The sequence below is a fragment of the Cupressus sempervirens genome, chromosome 3 (assembly GCF_028749045.1).
Source record: "Cupressus sempervirens isolate cs-2001-9-10 chromosome 3, ASM2874904v1, whole genome shotgun sequence".
Classification (NCBI taxonomy): Eukaryota; Viridiplantae; Streptophyta; class Pinopsida; order Cupressales; family Cupressaceae; genus Cupressus; species Cupressus sempervirens.
This window is the reverse complement of record NC_143120.1, coordinates 36,661,043-36,683,569: the sequence shown is the minus strand read 5'-3', so window position 1 is coordinate 36,683,569 and position 22,527 is coordinate 36,661,043. Positions and strand designations below refer to the sequence as shown.

At 38.1% G+C, this 22,527-nt stretch overlaps 1 protein-coding gene across 3 annotated transcripts in view; it reads right to left on the bottom strand.

Moving 5' to 3' along the window:
• Positions 1 to 21,755, bottom strand: part of LOC149564655 (NEDD8-specific protease 1-like) — a 38,777-nt gene extending 17,022 nt beyond the window's left edge. For 2 of the 3 annotated variants that reach the window (XM_089818216.1, XM_089818215.1), the window contains exon 1: positions 21,613 to 21,755. The gene's annotated coding sequence lies outside the window, so the exon portion shown is untranslated. Of the gene's footprint in view, positions 1 to 21,457; positions 21,584 to 21,612 lie in introns of those variants that run through there. The other variant, XM_089818217.1, reaches the window with a different exon arrangement.
• Positions 21,756 to 22,527: the final 772 nt, after the last annotated feature.

The following is a 22,527-nucleotide window of genomic DNA, read 5'->3' as shown; positions in this document are numbered from 1 at the left end:
CCATAAAACTTGAACATTTTAACTGGAATCAGAACTTTTCAGTGCAAATACAAGTTGGCTTAAAATAACTTGTAAAGGTAACTCTAGGAGCCAAAAATGCAAATGGAGGTTGAAATCAAGTATTCTTAATGCAAATACAAATAACATGACTTGCAATTCAGGTCTTAATACCCAAATTTCAAGTAATATAGCATATGGCTTGCTCTTATGGCCCAGAGACCTAGTTTTGCACTCAAACTTGCAATTTAACGTCAAAAACTCAAAATCGAAGGAAGCACCAGCTTTTGGATGATGAAACTTGAAAATGTTTACCGTACTGGTAAAGAAATCAACGCATACATACAATGGAACAGAATAGCAGAATTTTATTCGCATATGCCAGAACATTACATTATGCTTCATAAGATAAGATCAATGATAGAAGATGAGATACAATGATCCCAGAGGGGATATAAATACTATCCGCCGAACCTTCCCGAAGGAGTCCGTCAGCCACAAACATTATGTCGCTAAAAACTATTTACCCGTCGGCTACAGAATACAGAAACACCAACGACAATCACCCCGTCAGCTACAGAAACACCGATGACAATCACCCCGTCAGCTACAGAAACACCGACGACAATCACTCCGTCGGCTACAAAAACACCGACAACAATCCAGTCAACTGACACCAGCCAAATGTTTACCGTACTGGTAAAGAAATCAACGCATACATACAATGGAACAGAATAGCAGAATTTTATTCGCATATGCCAGAACATTACATTATGCTTCATAAGATAAGATCAATGATAGAAGATGAGATACAATGATCCCAGACGAGATATAATTACTATCCGCCGAACCTTCCCGAAGGAGTCCGTCGGCCACAAACATTATGTTGCTACAAACTATTTACCCGTCAGCTACAGAATACAGAAACACCGACAACAATCACCCCGTCGGCTACAAAAACACTGACAACAATCACTCCGTCGGCTACAGAAACACCGATGAAAATCCAGTCAGCTAATAGAAAATAGTGGAGGTCAAGGACAACAAACACTAAGGGTCTGTTTGGTTACTGGGATTTGTTATTCCGGATTTTGTCAGATTCCAGATTTGATATTCCGGATTTGTTATTTTGGACCCATTTGGTTCACCCAAAAATACCATACAGAAATACCTCACTGTGAATCAACATATTGCACTAAGAAGGCTGAAAACCTCAAAACAGAGATTCTGTAAGGACTAAGGAGTACATAACTCAAATATTGTTGAAGACAAAAACCATTTCTTTCTATACTGTGACAGGAGACGCAGTTAAACATGTATTGAAACTGTACTCAAATGCAACAGAGAAGCTTTAAAATGTTGTAGTGTCAAATGAGTCCTAGTCTTTCCTAAGATTTTAAAGCTACTCCAGCTCTGCTATTAAAAAATGGATATGGAAAATTAGTCAATGAAACCGCCTACAAATCCTACAAATCTGATAGAAGCCAGTGGTGGTGTGTGGATGAGACCGCTGGTAATAGGGTACACAGACTGGCTCTAATGTGCGTGTTGCCAAAGCCACAAAAACATTTGGGTCGAGCTCTACGCTGTTGAAACTGATTTGTGTGTTGCAAAGCCACAAAAACATTTGGATCTGAGTTTGACATTGCCAATTGCAATTCCACCTATTTAGGTTGAATATCATATTCTCATTTTGGTTACAAAATGGAAGTACGAATTTCAATTCCCAATTCCGATTTGGTGCAACCAAACTGAGAATTAGAAAGTTTAGGAATTTGTTGATTCCTGTTCCAGTTCAATTCCCGAAAACAAACGGGCCCTAAGAAGATGAAATTGCACCTTGAAATGCTAAAATTCCATGGGTACCCCCACATTCATGAATTTGCAAAAACTTGTGAACAAAATATAAATGAAATAACCCAATAATATCTCCAAATTGTCAAAAGCACTTAAATGATATATATTGCATGTCTGGTCATACCAAAATGACATTGAAGATACAATGTATGCACGATTATGGTAGATGTGTTATGCATGGAATAGTCTAAGGTTTTGATGTTGATTATGATGGATGAAAAGATTAAAATGATAAATGGATAGACCAACAAGTCCATATCATAAAAGTTATATGAAAATGGTCTCCTCCTTCATGAAGTTTGGAAAGCACCCAAAAGGTCGGATATCAATTCTAAAAGCATCAAAAAGCTCCATCTAACCAACTAAACTCAACCCCAAGAATAATTGCTCTACAAGATTGGCCAAGAGCTTCAACAAGAACATTGGAGTTCTCCCTATCTAACTAGTTGGCCTCCAAAAACTTGAAGGCTAGCTAAATATGCACAAACTGTCTAAGCACCTAAGAGAAGACACTACAATATGAAGTTATATGAAAATGGTCTCCTCCTTCATGAAATTTGGAAAGCACCCAAAAGGTCGGATATCAATTCTAAAAGCATCAAAAAGCTCCATCTAACCAACTAAACTCAACTCCAAAAATAATAGCTCTACAAGATTGGCCAAGAGCTTCTCCAAGAACATTGGAGATCTCCCTATCTAACTAGTTGGCCTCCAAAAACTTGGAGGCTAGTTAAATATGCACAAACTGTCTAAGTACCTAAGAGAAGACACTACAATATGACTCGCAATTCCTTGTTGTCATGACAATCTTTGTCCATACAACGTTTGATGCTTCTCTACAATCATAATTGAGAAAGATTGCTAACATTTTGGTTTCTGAAATTTCTTAGTATTTTCTGAGTATTTTCCTTAGCTTTTCTGAGATTTAACAACTTCCTCCCTAATCATCATAATAGATCTAGTCCTGATCCCATAAATGTTCAGGACTTGCCCATTATTTCACAGAGATAAGCTATAAATTTATGACTAAATATAAGTCATATGCCTTTGTTTAAAAGAATATATATATATATATATATATATACACATTCATTGCTCCAAGACTCTCCGCGAGTCGGGCAAGTATCCAGGGTCAGCGAGTTGGGTCAGCTCTAGGCACATGACATGACAATGTACATATCCTAGACACATCAATGCATGCCAGATTTTATCATGTTTTCATTGCAGAAAAAGAAGTCATGTTTGCTACATCTTCCTCAATATTTACCAGAGTAAAGATTAAAGCAAAAGCTACAAACTGCTGTACCCACACAACAAATTCTGTTTTTACACAATCATACATGCATTGAGGTACACCTGGCTGTATGATTCTTGAACTGTATCTCTTGTTGTTTAAGGAGTTCATATTTTATTTTTACAATCATACATGCATTTGATGTACACCTGGGCCTGGCTGTGAAGAAAACAATTTCAAAGTTCAAAACACTTGCATTCTAGTGTTCTAGCACACACTGAAGTGATCAAGGGCTACAAATTGAATTGGCATTACGATGTCCCAAAGCACCGTTCTGAGTGCATTAGTGAAGCCAAGCATTCAAGGGTTTACATGTGAGCGAAAACACAAAGTCAAATGGCCAAAAGCTTGCAATTACACAACCAAACACATGCCTGGAAATGTCAAATTGCAACATCCGCATTCTAATGTAATAAAGCATGTCTACAAGACCGCAAGTGTACTTCTCTTATCAAACAAATGTATACATGTGGAGATGCACTATTCAGTACAAGGTCAACTGATTGTTACTCGCCTATGTTACTTGATCTGCCTATTGACCAGCCAGATTTGGGTCCAATCTGAACCAGATCTGTGATTCATATTGGTCCACCTGACTCAAAGAACTCAAACAGGATCCTAGGCAAAGATATGCAGTTTAGCTGGGATGAACACAACTACAACTGAACACAAGACAAATTTGGGAAAACCAGATTAATGCAACTATCCCTACATTCCTTTGCTTTCCTTTTTTTATTTTTTCCTATGTTACCCCGAGTTTCGGGGATAGAGACAGGGACAGCAGGACAGGTTTCTAGGTCGGCAAAAAAATTTGCTGATTTTGGGGATGGGTGGGACGGCAAACGGGGACTGATATTAATACAAAAAAGCCCTCTATAGTATATACACTTCTGATCATGATATAGGTTTGTTGCAGTAAGACAGTATTGTGCATGTCATATTAAAATAATAACATAAAAATTTGAAATATACTTAAGAACATAATTTAGAATTCATTTTCAATAGCAACAAGAACAATAACCCACCTTCCAATTTGAAACACACTATTATCATTTAATTCTGAAACTACACTTCCAATAAACTGTAAGTGGACTGAAATTAATACAAAAAAGTCCTCTATAATATATACAATTCTGATCATGATATAGGTTTGTTACAGTAAGACGGTATCTTGATGCAACTTCCAATGCTCACCATATCTTCTGCAAAGGACCCAGATCAACCCAAGACCAACCAAGCACTAATGTATTGCCAAAAAATGACATAAGAATGCATGTTCTAGGTCTACAATGCAATTTTCAGACTTTCCCAGCACCTTGCAACCAGTCTGCTATATAATTCTGAGCATGTACCGTGACTGTAACAGCAATATTAATTCCATGATTCTTAACATAATGTTGTCAAATACTAATCAGAGGGCCCCAAATAGCAAGAATTAACTACCAAACAGTAATAAGCATGTTAGGGTAAACTTGGCAAGAGGGGCCCACTTTAAAATTAAAAAAGAAAATGTTTTATAAAAGAAAAATATTTTATAAGTGCTGATGTTGTCTATAAAATTGGGGACGCTGATTCATCCCAATCGTCCTAGGGTCTTCCAAGCCATCCCCAACCGTCCATAGGACGTCCCCAAAAATATTTCTTGAAGTACCAAGTTTTTGGGACGTTTCTTGGAAATTTTCAAAAAAGGGGGACGAGGTGGGGACATCCCCTACCCGTCCCCCCATCCCGAGTACGTCCCCGTTTCCGAAACTTGGCCTTTTGGGGCGAGGATGCGTCCCCGAGGAACATAGACTTTTTCCTTTGATTTCGACTTGGGCATCCCAAAACAATTTCTTAACCCTAAAACTCACTTCTAAAACACATCAAAATCTAAAAGAAGTCCATTTTAATTCATGTATAATGCAAAAAAATATATCATTCCAAAAGAGTGAACATGTATTTTCACTTTATTTAACGTTGCACCAATTCTAAAAATTGCAATTGTAGAATAATTGATATCATGCAGAGAAGTTGTGAACGCATGTTGGGCTAGGGATCCCTTGTGTTTGCTCTGTTTGTTGTCCCTTTTTGGTTGGATTGACAGTTTGCTAGGTGGAGTTAGTGTGGGCTTCACATTATTGGAGAGCATTTGCAGCCATTGTTGAATTGGGGTTTTCATTGTTCGCATGGCAAAGCCTGGGTTTCTTCTGCGTTGGTGATGGCAAATGGATCTTCTCCTAAGTGCATGCAAGTAGATCTAAATCGTTTTATGTGGGAGAGAGCTCCAACCTAAAAAAATTTAATGGATGTATTCCACAAAGTCAAGATCCCCATGTTCTGGTTAATCCTCCAAAGGCAATGATGGAGGACATTGATTATTGGACTAGGCATCCTCTGATATGTAAATTTCTTGGAGTTCGGATATCCTTATTGGCTCTCCAGGCATGGACTCATTGTTCGTGGCGGGTGGACAAAGATATGGAGATTATGCTGGTTGGTATTAGCTATTTCTTTTTATTGTTTTCTTGCATGTCTGATCAGGATCGTGTTTTTGAAGGGGGCCCTTCTTTTTACAACCATGTGTGGTTATTCATTAAACCTTGGCATTCAAGATTTAATCTAGCAGAGGATCTCCTCTCAAGAGTGCCAGTTTGAGTTCACTTGCCACGTCTTCCTCTTGAATTTTGGCGAGAAGACATTCTTCGTCAAATTGCAACTTTGCTTGGAAAGTCGGCTGCAATTGTACACCAATCCATAGATAAAAAGGTTATTTCTTTTGCTTGAATCTGTGTTGAAATTTATTTGAGTAATCCAATACCAGATTCTTTGGAAATTTGTCTTGGGTCTTCTTCGAGGGTGCAACAATCGGATTATGAATCCCTCCCCTTCCAATGTCAGATATGTCATGAGTATAGTCATTTGCAACGCTAGTGCCCTCGGGCTTTAGCTTTTAAGGGGGTTGATGGTTTTGTTGCTGGTAATAGTGGTGGCCAAACGAATAATGCAAGAAAAGGAAAAGATCAAATAGATAATAGAGCCAAGGGGAATATTCAAATGGGTAATGCAGGAATAGGAAAAGCCCAAGTGACTAAAGTTGGCTCTAATAAGGATGGCTTTATTTCTACTCGCCCACGAGCTAAGGGGCATGGACAACAAAGACCCTTTATAGATCAGCAATCTGATTTTGGTTCTAACCAATTTGAGGTGCTCGATAGTATGGTCTTAGAGAAGGGTATTCCTCCTAACATCTCTTCTGATCCGGTTGGCTCAAATGGGGAAGCTCCACCTCATGAAGCTTGTGTGGCTTCCCAGATGGTGGTTCATCAGCTGAGTGAGATCCCTATTGCTCCTAAGTGTGGAGCTTTGGTGACTCCTATTGTGCCTCAAGATAATGACATAGTTTTGGGAAAATCAGTTTAAGGATGTGTTGGCATCTAGTAAGGGTAAGGAGTCTACTCTGCCTTTGGGTTTGTTGCAAACGCCTTTTTAAGAGGGTTTCTTTCACTCCTTTAAAGACTGGGTGTAAAAAGGACTAGGAGAAGATCAAAACTATAAGAGATGTGTTGGTAGAGTCTGGGGCTTTGAAACCCTTGGAAGCTCATTTCCCCCACTCTACTCAGTGATGATTATTCTCTCATGGAATATTAAGGGTTTAAATAGCATCCCTAGAAAAAAGGCTACTCACAAGTTGGTGATTGATTGTTTTCCAAAAATCTTTTGTGTCTAGGAGACTAAGCTTTCAGTGGAATCTTTGGTCCGATGCGCCTCTAGTATTTCACCTCATGGACAATGCTAGTGTGTAGGGGCTATGGGGAGTGCCAATGGTTTGGGTTTCTTTTCGGATCCACAAAAAAATTTCTCCCCTTGCTTGGGTATCTTCTCACTCAACCCTTTCTATGGTAGCCTCTTCTTTGGATTCTGGTGAGGTGATTCTAATTACTAATGTGTACACAGCAATGGATTTTGTGGGAAAGGTGAGACTTTGGTCACACATTTGGTATGTAAGAAATTGTCATCCTTTCCATCCTTAGGTTCTAGTAGGAGGTTTCAATTCAATTCTTAATCTTGAGGAGAAGGGGGGGGGTGGGTTTGCTCGGTTGGGGCCTTGCTCTAATCTTCTTTGTCAAAATATCATTCTATTGCATCTTTCTGATATCAAGCTAGCTAATGGGCTCGTTACCTACAATAGTAGAAGGTTTCAGGCCGAAGCTATCTCTGAACGTCCGAATAGATTCTTGGTTTCCTGCTTCTAGGTTAGTAGCTCCCTCACTCTCTCTTCAAAAATTCTAGACTAGAGGGAATCTAATTATTGGCCAATTAAACTTCATGCTACTAGAGTAATTATTCCTACAAATCATCCATTCAAATTTTAGTTGATTAGCTTTGGTACTCCTCTCTTCATGATCTTATGGCTTGTTGTTAGAGATATGGTGCCCCTACCTATGGTACAACTATGTTTTCTCTCTCTAAAAAGCTTCAATATGTCAAAAGGCAGCTCAAAAAAATGGAACAAAGAATGTTTTGGGAACCTTCATACCATGAAGGGGCGAGCTCAAGGGCGTCTTGATGTCATTACGAAGCAGATTTAGGGATCTTGGTTTCTCTAAGGCTATGGGCAAAGATGAATCCCTTGCCTTTGGAGATCTGGAGGAATGGGAACTTCGAGAGGATACTGGAAGCAAAAGGCCAGAGTTGATTGGCTCCAAGAGGATGATAGGAACACTGCCTTTTTTCATAAAATTGTGCAATCCTGTTAGAATTAGAACTATATTTCTTCTTTGATTAACTCAAAAGGTCTTTAGCTGTCTCCCTTGCTAGCTTTGTTCCAAGAGGCTACTTGATACTTTTTTGCACTCTTTTCTAAGGACTTTGCGCTCTTTTCTAAGGACTTTCCCCAACTGTCAATGAAGAGACTATTATTTTGTCATGTATTCCCTCCCGTGTTACACAGGCAATGAATGATTATCTCATACAACTGCTCTCTTTGGCTATGTTAGAAGAGCTGGTCTTTGGTATGCATAAAGGAAAGCTCCTGGCTCTGATGGATTTCCAGTTTTATTCTTCCAAGAATTTTGAGATATGATTAATTAGGAATTTGTTGGAAGTGGTTAGGGAATCTTATTCTAGCAAGCAGATACTTTGAGCCTTGAATTCCACCTTCTTGGCTCTTATTCGAAAAAAATATGGGGCTAATCAACTAGAGTTTTTTAGGCCTATTACTTTGTGTAATGTGGTCTACAAAGTTATTACTAAATTGATTGTTGAGAGGCTTAAAAGGTGGCTCCCCACTATTCTCTTAGAAGAACGAGGAGGTTTTGTTGCAGGAAGACAAATTTTAGATGGGGAGGTTATTGCTACTGAGGCTATTCACTCTATGGCTAGTTCAATAATGCAGTCTATGTTTATTAAGTTGGATATGGTCAAGGCTTATGATAGAGTTAAATGGAGTTTCCTAAGGAATATTTTTCTTGCCTTTGGCTTTAGCCCGGAGTAGGTAAGTTGGACTATAAGTTGTGTTACTACTGCATCATTCTCTATTCTTCTTAATGGCCAACCTTTCGAGTTATTTGGTGCCTCTAGGGATCTGCACTAGGCTGATCCTCTCTCCCCCTATCTCTTTATTATTATGGTTGGGGGCTTGGGAAGATTCATCAAGTATCAAGTCTCTTAGAATTTTATTTATGGTTGGCATTGGAATAATGGGTTACCTTCTCTTTCTCACATTCAATTTGTTGATGACACTACTCTTGCAGTTATTGCCCATATCCTGAAAGCTAGGACCAATAAACATATCTTGACATTTATTTGGTGGCGTCAGGCCAGAAAATTAATGAAGTACTCAATATATTTTTTAACACTCCTGAATCTATTTAAAGGAGGATTGCTAATGTCCTGTGGTTTCAAATTAAGTCACTCTCTTTGACATATCTTGGCATTCCTATCACTGTTTCTAGGCAGCCACGTCTCTTCTGGCAGAATTCACTTAACAAGCTTTGGAAGAAGATAAATAATTGGACTCATAGATGGCTTTCTACTGCTGCTCGGTTTACGCTTCTTCAATCTTTTATTCAGGCTCTATTTATACAAGCATGGTTTAGGCTATTCCTATTTACTTTCTCAAGGAGTTTGATGCTCTTTCTCGACAATTTCTTTGGAGTGGTAATTTTACGTAATTATAAATGGAGTCTAATCAGCTGGCAAATTATTTGTAGGCCTAAGAAGGAGGGCGGTCTTGGTTTGTGCTCTACTACCTTAAGTAGCCAAGCTTTAGCTACTAAACTTTACTAGCAATGGTGCTATGGACAAAATCAACTTTGGGCCCATATAATCACTCAAAAGTATTTCAGGGGTGCAAATCAATGTTTTATTTTCTCGCTTCCTTTAGAAGGTCATGGCTCTATGCTATGGCATACTCTTAAGAATGGTGCTCAGTTAGTTAAGAGGGGTCTTTTCTAGATGTATAAAGGAGGCTCTAAGGCTTTGTTTTGGTTTGATGCTTGGGATGGCAACCCTCCTATCTTGTCTATGTACCCTCATCTTCAAACTCTCTATGAATCTTTTCTTGTTGCTAGATAAGGTAGTTCATTATAAGACCCCTTTATTACTTGAGCCTTGTTGTTGGCTATAGATGGAAGGACTCTTCATATGGGCCACCTAGGAGCTCAGAGGAGGAACACCAAGAGTGCTTTGAAATTCTAGCATCTAGGGAGTATTGTTCATTATTGGGGCTAGATGTTTTGGCTTGAGGTGGTACTCCGTCTGGTAAATACTTTGTTTCTGTTGGGTACTAGGAGCTTACTAGACAATTGTTTAGAGATGTTGTGGTGCCTTGGTGGAAACCAGTTAGGAATAAGTTTTCTTGGTCCAAATGTAATTTCTTCATGTGGTAGGTGGCTCATAACCGATGTCTTACGTGGGATAATTGAGAGGATTTTGTCTCCCATCTTTTCTTCCATTGTTCCTTTTCTACCCAGATTTGGCACCCTTAGTGGAATGCTTGGGGCTGCCCTTGTAGGCAATCTCCCTCCTTGTCTACTTCCTGGGACCGCTTGGGGAGTGCCCCCACTAAAGCCTTTCCTCTTCAACTGCATGGGTTGCTGGTCCTTTACTTATTCTTTAGCATATTTGGTTGGAGAGGAATAGGCAAATCTTTCAAAATGTTTGAACCGGAGCCAAACAACTCCAATTGAAAATTTCCCACTCTCTGCACGAAACAATTTAGGCTAAGTGTGTACTAGATGGAGCTATGGCTCCTAGTGACCTTACCATTTGCAATTGCCTTAATTTTTATCTTCAAGGAGGGGTCCCTATGGCTGCAGGTCAATGCTTCCATGGTTTGCCCAGACAGCCTAGGCGGCAGATGAAGCAACAGATGAATTATGAGGGGCATTGGACTCCTCCATCTAGAGTTCTAAAAGTCAACACTGATGGTTCTTCCCGGGGGAATCCTGGTCTTGTTAGCATTGGGAGAGTGGCTCATCGCAATTTTGGCAAAGTTCAGTTTATTTTCTCAGTGCATAAGGGTTGTCATACTAACAATCTTATAATGGCACTAGTTATTTTACATATTGTGGAGCAATGTTGTTTGAGGGGATGGCACAAGATTATCTATGAGTCTGGCTCCCAAGTGGTTGTGACTTGCTTAGTTTGCAAGTGTTTGAAGATGTTAGTTGGCACTTGGCTTCAGTTGTTAATCTGACTCTTCTCTTTTGTAGACCTTTGGAGTCTATGTGTTTGCCATACATCCCTTTGGAGAGCAATGAAGCTGCATGGGCTTTTGACCATGTGTAGGATTGGAATGTTACGGATAGTGGGTAATTACTACCCAAATTGTCTCGTGAATTAGATGACCTTGTTGATTGAGATGAGCTCCTTGCTGAGCTCTCCCTTTTGTATCTCTTCTTGTCTTAATAAATTTTTTCCCCTCTTTTAGTTAAAACATGTATTTTTTGCTTGTTCAATCAATCAAAGGAGTTGAAGATTGACATTTAAAGATTTTACAATGATTGCACTATGATTCCTACATATTTACTAGTGCCTATTGGCTGCTAAGAAGATTATCGTAGAATAGTTTTGCAAGAACAAGTCTATTTCATTTTTTCCTCATTTGTGTTATGCAAACAAGAATCAAACTCTTTCACTTTCTATGTTTCTTCATTCTTCTATGATTCTATTATTTATCAAAAGAGCTTGGTTTTATATATCCAATTTTATATATATATATATTGTTTTAAGTTGTTTTAACTTGGATATATTTTCAAGTCTACTCTAGCCATGGAGTTAGAACTAGTTGCCATTGTGACTCCTATGGCAAGAAATCTTATGAACAACTTTAATTCTCTATGGAAGTATGTTGACATGATACAATTGATTCCACGTAATGAGAGTTATGATTGAGTTTAGCAGAGATGAGATATTAAATATTCAAGTTTATATCGTTGGGAACTTGGGTGAAAACCCATTTGTGTGGAACACCTGGTCAAGGCATCAAGTTTGCTCTAGAAAGAATGGTGCACCTATACCATCAAATCAAGCGGTAGCATATATTAAGGAGCAAGAGAAAATGAATGAACCAGCAGGCTGTAGATCAAATTACCTCTTAGTAAAAAGAAGAGCAAAGGTAATTTATCAGCCCCACTATCTAATGACCCATTAGTCATATTATGACTTAATTTTTCTTAAGTCTTTTAGTCTTTGCAGAGACCAATGCAACGATGACATGTGATAGCTAAATGCACACTCATAACATTAAAAGATAACTATGTCTAAACCTATCAGAGGCTATACTTTGATAATTAAGAGATGTATTCTTCATATGGTGGTTACTTCGGCTTGTTTGGTGTGTCTTATATATCATTTTCCTTCAATGGTCACATTTCTTTAGATGCTCCTTGGTTTCTGTTAAAATTACACTTAAATTTCATATTTTGCAATTATATTATATTTTAAATGTTTAGATTTTAATATTTTCATTTATTACTGTTATAATCCACTTCCAAAGAGGGGCATTACAGACCTCTTGTCTATCTAGAAAGAGGTCAATACAAAAGCTAGATGCACATTTTTGAGGGTGTAAAAGGGGTGTTCCCCCAAATGTCCTTTAACAGTATATACTTATAGAATGATGAAATAACCCACCCGACAACTTAATATTATAGACAAAAATGTTTTTTTTGATAAAGGCAAAGCCTATATATTTACATTAATATAACAGAAGGATACATTGTCACTTATAATTTTGAAGCTTTGAAAAGCCAAGACCATTACATCAACTCCAATGATCAAGATTCAAAACTAATAATGATCATATTTCATCTGAAAACCTATTAACACGGGCATTCTATACAAAGAGCCTATGTGGATTACAAAATGGCCGAAAATTCAATCTTATACAAAAATGGTATCCTCAAAATGATAGCAAAAAACATTGTGAAATTCAATCTTTCACTGACAAGGGTGTATCTTGTTTCCTCTATATGTCCCAGGGATGCAAATGCACATTAAAGGAGAAAAGGCATATGGAAGGAGAAACCAACATTGGAATGAAAGTTCAAGATTCAGTCCATCTACAAGCCAAACAAACAACTCACTCAGGAATAATATGCAGACTCCAAGGATAACTTTGAAAACAGAGTGACCCATGGTCCAGGACCTTTTCAAGACTCTGTTTTGCCCATCAGGGTTCTTGAACAAACCATCAAGGGCTCCATACCGATTATCCTAAAACTAAGTATAAAAACCCACAAATTTTTACACCACAGGGAGACCACTCAATTATCAAAATTTCTTAGAAGAGAGACTCTTTTGTCATTGCAACATTAATATTTAGTCCTCCCTTAACTTTTCTAACCAGATCAATCATTTCACAATTAGGGGGCAAAACCAGTAGTTTCTTAAGGCAAGAAGGTTACCTTTAAAATAGTTTAAAAGATTTATTGAGAAGCAGAAAAGGGCAAGGAGAAATATAAGGGAGCAAATGGTATCTAACATAGTTCGAGCAGAGCTAAAGAAGGGAGATCAGCCTCAAGAAGATCAGTGTTGAATTTGTGTTGTAATCAAAAGAAAGTGATCCTAACATGTTGTAATCCCATTACAGCAAAATGGTGAATGTAATTCTGATTGGGGAACATGTGTATTGAATCCAAATGATTATTATAAGATTGATATTGAGTATCACTGTGAATGAATTGTATGTATTTGTGATTGAGGCTACCTGTTTGGAGTATTATTAATTGGAGCTTCCATCCATGACTGTATCACAAAGATTACCGATCTATCTAATTTGTGGAAAGGACACTTATAGGCTAAGTTGCCAGTTCAGACTAGAGATCAGATGCAGGTTCAAGAATCGGATTTCAAATTTGTTTGAGATTTTTTTTGAGTGGGTTTGAATTTGTTTTGAGTTCATCCATATAAAACATATGTACACATATACATATATGTGTATGTGTACAGCAGAAAATATCTTCATACACAACTGTGATAATAGTAAAGTAATATACAAAAATACACCACCATATGTATACATATATGTAAAATATTAACATTTTAGTCTATAAGGCATATATTTTCTATTTTTGGCCTTTTTGGTGGTCTATTTTAGGGTTGGATGGTTGGATTGACTAAGATAAACCAAAAAGACTTTAACAAAGTGAAAAAAAGTCCATTGTTTGGCAAAATTCAGCCCGGGTCCTGCTACAGATTTGGAAATTTGTCATAGAAACAGAAAAAATTGTGCTAGGTTTGTCTAACAGAAATTGGGCAGACTTTTGCAAGAAGATGATAAGGACCAGACTTGTGCAAGAGTGGGACCAGACTTTAGACTTGCCATGGAAGAATTTGGTAACACAGCTTATAGAGAATGATTGTTCATCTTCATCAACCAACTGTCAAGCTCTCATCCACCTCTACCCAATTTGTGAACTCATATCCTATGTTTTGGCTTTTGGTGCCTTGTATGCTAGCAAACTCCAATAAGATTGTGAAGTTGAAAGGCATTATCTTGGGCTCGAATTTGGTATTCAATTACACATATCAAATACTTGATTGCCGAGAAAGACAATATCTTGAGCTAGTAGGTCTAAAATCACTTATTAGAGAAAAAATTTCTTTCTCGGTGATTTGAGGAATGTTATGTTACCCACTATTACGATAATAGAAAATCGTCTATTATAGTTAATGGTAATCTATTGTAAATATTTAGTTAGCTTTAGTTATGTGTAGTTTTTTAGCTTTCTCAGCTAGAATAGAATGTTTCTATTCTTTACAATCGTTTCCTAAAAAAACATTGTTCCTTTCTTTTCTATATATAGACCTCTCGGTCTCTGTTAACAACAAGCAAGTATTTTACCAATTACTTCATAATATGGTATGAGAGAAAATGCTTCAAATTTTTTCAAAAAATCTATAATTTCTTTTGAAATTATTTGTTAAGATTAATCAAATTATTTCTACTCTCTCAAAAAACCCATCTAGGGTTTCCTTTTTTTTGTTTCATCTGTTCGAATCTTGGAGATTTGCAATCAAAAAATTGCACCAATAATAGATTCGGCTAGGGTTCTCAGCGAAAAAAATCACCAAATTTTTCTACAATCAAATGATCCCTAGTTCGTGGTTTGTGGATGCAAAGTTTCGGCCATTTGACTATATCCTGTGCAAATTTCTCCACTTGCGATTGGAAAAAAACGCATCTAATCTCTACCCTAAGCGATTTTCTCCAAATCATGTCTATTCATGTGTGTGCCGAACTGGTGTCTGTTCATGTGCGTGCCGAACTGTGACACCTTTTTTTGGTGGTATAAGGCAGCTCGCGACTCTGCATTTCTCCGATTTTTTACCAAATAAAATTGTGCCCTTCGCAACCTTTGTCACCTTTCAAATCTGCCTTTTTGTTGGTCGACTTTTGCTACAAATTTTGTCCAAATCCGCCATTGTTTGGAGCTCATTTTGCAACCGACTAGGGTTTTCTTTGAAACCCTAATTTCTGAGCTCGAAAAATTATTTTGATTTCAAATTCTTAGTGGGTTTTGCGAGAGCTACACTAGGTTATCGTTCGTTTTTTCTAGGTGCCTCAATTTTCGAGCCAACAGATCCAGAAACCGACAACATATTCCTTTTGGGTTTTCAAGCTCTCTTTTGGGTCACTCTCCGAATTTTCTGGGTCTTCCATTTTTTTGCCTCAAAGAATGTGTCTTCTGTCTTCACAGATTTTTACGTTTTTTCATTGAAAAACATGCCATGGCATCTATGACAAACATTCTACTCAAGCACAACTCTAAATTCAATGGTCAAAATTATGGCACTTAGAAGTAGTAGATCATCACAATTTTTTAATATCGAAACACCGATCAACTTGTTCTAGGTGTTACAAAGCGTCTGACTACTCCTGGTCCTGATCAAGATACATGGGATCTAAATAATCGGGAGGCAGTGATGCTCTCAAGTTATTCGTGGCTCATGATCAACTCTCTCAAATTCCATCAAGCAACATAGCAGCCAAGATTTGGACACATCTCAAACATCTTCATGAGACTTTTGACAAAAGCAAAACTTTCTTCTTGAAGAACACTCTGTTTTCTATTATCATGGATGAGTGCACCTCGCTCCAAGCACACGTGAATAGGATTCAAGAAATTTGTGATCAGTTGCTTGCCATCGATCGCAAGATAAAGGAAGAGGATATTGTGGTTATCACTCTTCGGAGTTTACCAAAGTCCTATGAGCATTTTATCGAGACTCTCAACATCACGTCTTCTAGTGCTGATTTGAAGTTCACTGATCTCTACACACTTTTGCTTCAGCAAGATTGGTGGAAACAACAATTCGGTAGCAACTCCACCTCCACCTCCACAAAGCAAGCCTTTGCTACTAAATACTTTTAGAAGGATAAAGGCAAGTTACAATAGCCATCTCAGCAAAAGTCTTATGCTCTAGCATCAGATGGTTCCCGAAAGAAGAACATTCAAAGCATCTACTACCACAAGTTTGGACACATGAAGGTTGAATGTCGGAAATGCTTAGCTGCACAATCTATGCAATCAGGTTCACAGCCCAAAGCAAACAATGCAAAGCACAACTAAGCAGACGGAGTCTGCCTTTTACACCTTCACGGCTAAAAGACCTGCAGATCACCTAAAGTCATTTGCTTGGTACATTGATTTAGGTGCTTCTCTTCATTTTACTCACCGCAGAGACTGGTTTACTGACTACCAACCTTATTCTAATTCTGTTATTTTTTGTGGTGGAGAAGAGTAAACTATTGTCGGCAAGGGCAACATTCAGATTCAGTCTGCTGGGAGGAATCTCATATTCCTCAATGTGTACTACATTCCAGGGATGGAACTAAATCTACTCTCAGTTAGTCAGTTGCTGCGACATTCTACACACTTAGATGTCACCTCAGTTCACATCAGTGCACCATCACTAATCGGGCGACTCAGTCTACTATTGCAGTGGGTCTTGAGGATCATGGTCTTTTCAAACTTACAGATTCTGGTGATTCTCAAGACTTACTATGGCTGCTCAGTGGTCTTCTATTAGCACACTTTGGCATCAGCAATATGGGCATTTAAATGTGTATTATCCCTCGCAGCTTGCTCGGGATGAGCTTGTTCTTGAATTGCCAGATATTCAAATTCAACAGCATGGAGTTTGTGATGCATGCCAAGTTGGGAAGCAACATCGCACACCTTTCACCAGTGGCAATTCATGGCACACTTCTCAGGTACTTCAACTTGTTCATGTCGATATTTGCGGCCCTATGGCCACTCCTTCTATACTTGGGTCCACGTATTTTCTATTGTTTGTTGATGATTTCAAAAGAAAATGTAGGTGCATTTCCTTAAAGAGAAATCAGATGCATTTCCTGTATTTCAGAAGTTTAAACCTTTAGTTGAAAACGAGTCTGGGAAATCTATTACTATTTAGTTGATAAATGTGCATTATCTCTCAAAGCTTGCTCGGGATAAGCTTGCTCTTGGATTGCTAGAGATTCAGACTCAAAAGCTTGGAGTTTGTGATACATACCAAGCTAGGGAGCAACATCGCACACCTTTCACCAGTGGTGATTCATGGCGCACTTCTTAGGTACTTCAACTTGTTCATGTCAATATTTGTGGCCTTATGGCCACTCCTATTCCTGGGTCCAAGTATTTTCTGTTGTTTGTTGATGATTTCAGTAGAAAAATGTGGATGCATTTTCTTTAAGAAAAATCAGATGCATTTTCTTAAAGAGAACTTAGATGCATTTCCTATATTTCAAAAGTTTAAATTTTTAGTTGAAAAAGAGTGTCAGGGAAATCTATTATTACTCTTAGATCAGACAATAGGGGGAAATTTTGTTCTAATGCTTTCTCTAGCTTCTTGGATACTTATGGCATCAAACGCCAGTTAACAACACCACGCACTCCACAACAAAACAATGTAGTTGAATGTCGAAACAAAACAATCACTGAGATGGCTCAATCCATGCTCAAACACAGACATGTTCAGAAGAAGTTTTCGGCAAAAGCAATTAACACTGCAGTTTACCTATTGAACCAGTCACCAATAGTAGCAGTCAAAGGTAAAACTCTTGAAGAGGCATGGTCAAGTCGCAAGCCCAGAATCAGTCACCAAAAGGTTTTTGGCTCCCTTGTTTTTTGTCTGGATCCCTGATGCGTCACACACCAAGTTGGATGCCAAGAGTCAAAAACTCATAGTTGTTGGATACAATAGTCTTCACAAAGCCTACCGCCTGATCGATGTTGAGACATCTTGTCTCATCTACAGTCATGATGTAGTCTTTGATGAGCAGCAAAGACCTTTCATGCCTGTTTATCTTGTTCCTAATCCAACAGACCAGCCAATGAAGGCTCATCATTTGGGAGTTCGGCTTCCATTAGGTCCACCTGATGGGAGGGCTCCAGTAGCTCCTACAGCTCCAATTATACCAATGATCCCTATACAGACACCTCCAGCTTCTCCTGCAGGATCACCTCAATTTGTAGATGCTTCACTTGAGTTTGATCCCGATTCTTCTAATGAGGAACCTGATCACCAAGCATCTCCTAATACTAATGTTGGTCATTCTCCTCTCCGACCTAAGTGGTGGGCTAAGACACTTGTTGATCTTCGTAATGATGAGCTCATTGATGGGAGAGCTGCTCAGAAAAAGAGAAAACCTACAAAGTCTGTTAAGTTTGCTCTCATTGCCAACATTCACAGTGTGTTTGAACCTTAAACATATTCCAAAGCTAAAGGAATTCCAAAGTGGGAACATGCCATTACATCTGAACACCAGAGCCTGCTGAAGAACAACCCCTGGGTCCTTTCTAATCTTCCACTAGGGAAGAAACCCATTGGCTGCAAATGGGTTTACAAAATCAAATACAAATTGGATGGTACTTTGGATAAGTACAAAATTTGTTTAGTTGTGAAGGTCTTGACACTGATTATGAGGAGACCTTTGCTCCTACTGCAAAGATGAGCACCATCAGAGTAATCCTAGCCATAGCAGCACAGTTTGGCTGGAAGGTCCATCAGATGGACGTCAAGAGTGCTTTCCTAAATGGTGATCTCCATAAAGAGGTCTACATGACGCAGCCTCCTGGTTTCAAGGTTATTGGTAAAGACCATCAAGTTCTCAGATTGGTAAAAGCTCTTTGTGGCTTGAAGCAGCCCCTCGGGCATGCTACATAAAAATTGATAAGTACCTCAATGATCAAAGCTTCAAGAGGAGTTCTTCAGACTCAAATCTATACATCAAGACTACTGACCATGACATCATCCTTCTGGTTATTTATGTGGATGATTTGATCATCACTGGCAATTCAACATCTTTGATTCAAGGAATCAAATAGAATATATGCCAGTCTTTTGATATGACTAACCTTGGGCTCATGCATTATTGCCTAGGTGTTGAGGTTTGGCAACAATCTTCTAGTATATTGATTTCTCAGTCCAAATATGTCGGGGCTCTATTGGACAAATTTTGTATGTAGGATTGCAAGTCTACATCTACACCTATGGAGAAAGGTCTCAAGTTATCCGCAAAGTCTGATTTTCCTTCCATTGGTGATACTACACACAGGCAACTAGTAGGCAGCCTCATCTACCTCTCTGCTACTAGGCTTGACATCAGCTTCACAATCAGCTACATCTCCCTCTTTATGACAACTCCTAAGGCTGATCATTGGATGGCAGCAAAGCGTGTGCTTCGTTATGTGAAGGGTACTTCAGATTATGGACTTTTGTACTCTCAAAGTTTTAATCCTAAACTTAGTGGGTTCACAGATTCAAATTGGGCAGGCTCAGTTGATGATAAAAAGTCAACTTCTGGATATGTATTCAATTTGGGATCCGGTGCAGTCACATGGACCAATAAGAAGCAGCAGGCAATTTCTCTCTCCTCTACAGAGGTCGAATACAAAGGGACTGTTAAGGCAGGATGTGAAGTTGTTTGGCTTCATCAGATGCTTGGGCATATGCAAATGTCAGCAGCAAGTCCGACTACTCTATTTGTTGATAACGAAGCGTTATCAAGTTAGCACGAAATCTAGTCTTCCATGAACAAACCAAACATGTGGATGTTCACTGTTCCTACATACGATAGCTGGTTGAAGATGGGACAATAGGTCTATAGTATGTTCCTACCACAGATCAGACTGCAAACATCCTCACCAAGCCTCTTGGTCTTGAAAAGTTAGTCAAATTCAAAGGACAGCTTGGTGTTCTAAATAGATTAACTATTAAGGAAGGGTATTATGCTGATCGATAATCGTCTATTATTAGTTAATGGTAATCTATTGTAAATATTTAGTTAGCTTTAGTTAGCTGTAGCTTTTTTAACTTTCTCAGCTAGAATAGAATGTTTCTATTCTTTACGATCATTTCCTGAGGTAACATCGTTCCTTTCTTTTGTATATATAGACCTCTCAGTCTCTATTAATAACAAGAAAGTATGTTACCAATTACTTCGTAATACCCACTAACTAGTTCTCAACTTTCAGCCTTGAAACAATTTCTATCTATTCACTAGTCACAAGAATAGCAGCCTTGAATCAGCCCTGTTCAATGATTACACATCATCCTTGATTAGGATTGAACGAGTGATTTGAGTACTAGCTACTTCCTCCTCTGCTTCTGCCACTTCAGTTTGGATAACTGGTGTGTTTATATCCTTTTTCCTAATGTCATGTTCAATTCTCTTTGGCAATATGGATCCATCCTTGCTTGGCACCATGAAATCTAAGCATTTTCCAAGAGATCCATCACAATAAGGTTGTAATGAACAATTTTACTATCTCCATCCACAAGCTTCTCGATAACATCAACAGCCCCATATTTGACCTAAAGAATGAAGCTGAAAGCGGGGAACTTCTTGAAGACCACTCACACACTTTAAATATAATTAACACAAATGTTGGTAAGTAATTTCAGTAAAGCTTGTGTTTTTTCGTCAATGATTTGAATAGCCTAGAAAGGCAGATCCATTATTGATTTATTGGATACAAAGTCGAAGTAGGCGAGTTGGGTATAATGAGCTACTCTCGGATGAAGTTGGAAAATATTTTTGACGAGAACCTGTGAAACTTTCTTCTATCATCCTGCATATTGTCTTATGGTAGTGGTTATCTAGATAAGGTGTTATTCTTTGCTATAGACTCTCCGTAATAATGACATTTTTTCCTTTTTTAAATGAACGTTGGTCTTCACCAATAACAATTTCGGATTTCAATATTCAATCGTTTTCCATGATCACTGTCACAAACGTTAGTATTATTTGAATTTAAGCTATTTAAAATTTCTAAATATAAAATTTTGGGATGGGTTGATGGCAGATCACTGAGGTTTAGGTTCGTGTTCTTTTCCATATTTTGATCTTTTCGCAAATACTGCGGGCTCTACTCCCCTGTTATTGTTGGGTTTTTCTATGCTGTTTTCTCTGCTTATCCAGCAACTTGTAGGTTTGTCATTAGTTTTGGATGTCCGTTATGGACTGGTGTTATCCACTTTTTCGATTGATATGACAAGAGTCCAGTAGATTTCTCTCCATTGGTACTTTTTTAATAAAAAATTAACATAACATTGAAAAGTTAATTCAATATCTGAGATTTGCAAGCCCCCTACTCAATTCAAATTTGGAGAAATTTCGCCATCTTTAAAATGTATTCCCATGGCCCCTCGGACCCTAATCCTGAATCACAAAGATGCCCTTCCAAGATCTTTCATCCCTTAAAAATAATGTCTAATCCATAAACAGATATTATTTTTCTTAATATGCAAACCATGATCAGATTTTTAACCCTTAAACTGTTACCCAGTTTATGGTGTTTTGGCGTAACGAACCTTGCACGCTTTTAAAACTCGAGAGCCCTTCCAAATACAGGACGCACCTTATTTAACAGGCCCAATTCACCAACTCATCTAATGGATTATTCAACAAAAACGGAAAAAACGCAGGTAAGATGACGCCATTTCAAATCTGGGCTGTTGAAATTTACCTTATTGGCAAACGACCCGATTATGCGCTGTCAAGGCTCCACGTAGCAACTTTCGATGAACGCAATCGCCAACAGGAAAATCAGACTGCACAAAAGGGGAATAAAATGAAAAGTCCTTTCAGGTTTATAGATTTTCATAATAATAATAATAATAAAATCCATTATTTTTATATGTCTGTGTTGGATGAAATTGAATGAAAGATTTTAATAATGTCCACCACGTTAAGGCAGCTTATGGGACCCACACATAGCACCCACCCCTAAAATAGGGGACAATTTAATCTAGCTGTGAACTTTTGTTTAATTCGTCTCTCACTCGATGAATTTTGATAATCAAGTTGATGTTCTCCTCAACTGATGCGCATCAAATAAGTAGTTCAAGTCTCTTTTCTCTAACATCTCAGCATATCCAAATTTGAGGTCACTGTATGTTGGGCACTCTTTGACAAAGTGGTGCTCCATCTCCACCACCCCCATATTACAGAATAAACATGTCATGTTTGCCCACTCTTCTTTTGGAATCTGTCATCTACCGGTTTCACATCTCACGTGAGAACTAGTTCTGAGTTGAGCTATAAGCATTTTTGCTCTCCATTTAATAGGTGTCATTATTTTCATCATGACTAGAAGTGGGGTTAAATAGTAAGATTTTTTCCACCCCTTGTGTCTTGTCCAAATGATATTACGAAATTTTTACATAACAAACTTCTTTATTTCTTTATTACCACATGGGCAAGTATGGATGTTAACATCCCATTTTCACATCCACTTGTCATTTTGTTTCATCCAAGAGCATTTTTGCCTATCAAGCTTTTCATCAGTGACTACCCTGGGCCAACGATGTTTTGAAGGAAAGTAATTGTTTTTTAAACCACCATACCTAAAAAAATCCAATGTAAAATGGTAAATGTTGCT